The sequence below is a fragment of the Crocodylus porosus genome, unplaced genomic scaffold (assembly GCF_001723895.1).
Source record: "Crocodylus porosus isolate Cpor-Errol unplaced genomic scaffold, CroPor_comp1, whole genome shotgun sequence".
Taxonomy (NCBI): Eukaryota; Metazoa; Chordata; order Crocodylia; family Crocodylidae; genus Crocodylus; species Crocodylus porosus.
Window position 1 is genome coordinate 53,917,530 of NW_017728949.1, and position 1,319 is coordinate 53,918,848.

The following is a 1,319-nucleotide window of genomic DNA, read 5'->3' on the forward strand; positions in this document are numbered from 1 at the left end:
AGCCTGGGGATTTTTAAAAGGAAGTTAGATGAGCACCTTGCCGGGGTCATCTGACCCCGGTGCTCTTTCCTGCCAAGGCAGGGGGTCGGACTTGATGATCTACCTAGGTCCCTTCCGACTCTAGCTACTATGAAACTATGAAATTTGCATGTTAATGAATTGATGTATTTGCTGTGTATAGGTTTTGCTTCTTTTCAGTTAAAGAAAAAAATATATAAATGTGTAGAATTTCTTTCCAGTGGATTTAATTGGGGAACTTCCTCCACTGTCCAAAGTGCAGCTTACATCAGAGAACTGGGGGCTTGTTCATTATTGCTAGGAATACCATTGAGGAAAAAGCTTTCATGGTCCAGAAGTACCATTAGATGGTGCTGTCTTCACAGTATTAGTCAGTTTTAGTCAAATTGTATTTATGGAAGATGAAAATCTAAAGATACATCTAAGAAAGCCAAATAAGTAATTTACACTATGTTCACTCCCGTAGCCCCATCTAAAATTCATTGTACTTCATATTCTGTCAGTTCTTTAAGTTATGGGTTTTTTGCTATACTTGTTTGACAAAGGTTTTGAAAGACTGCTTTCCTACATACATCAGACACATATGCAGCTGTGTACATGCTTTACACGTGCACTTCTGCACATGCTTGCTCAAAACCAGGGAATAACACAGGCAGGTACATCATTTTGCAAACAAAATAAAATTCACAGCTTTGTGCACGCAATTGCCTGTAGGCCTGTTGGAGAAACACAGGCTTTTAGAGCCACATTGTTAGAAACTTCTGACTCCTGACTTACAACCATATGTTTAGTGTTGTGCAAAAGGCACGGTATAGACATCCTGCAGTGAGCATCTCTGTCTAGATAAGGCAGATACAAAGAAGACAAGATCCTGAAGGTGAAGCTCATGGCTTCCAGTCCTGTGTTTCCATATTCCCAAGTTCAATTAAAAGGGGAGTAACTAGGAGGAAAATTTGTTGTCTGGCTGGTTCCAGCTATCTTCTTGTTGACTCCTTCAAGTGTTGCAGAAAAGGGAAGTTTTTGACATGCCTGCTGTAAAAGGCTTTGAGAGTATTTGCCTGTAGCACACAGCCTGCTACCAAGTGCTGATCCAGTAGGGAAATCGTGAATGTGACTTGTCGACTCCCTGAAGTGTAACATACTGCACTTGGATTTAAGGGAGGTTGGAGAAGTGTATGTATATGAGGGAAAAGGATCTAGGGAATGATCTGAGCAGTGCTGAGAGAGACGATAGGGGCAGCCACAGCTTGTTTTTACTGTTTTGTTACTGAAATAAGAGAAATGGGGTGCATCTATATGTG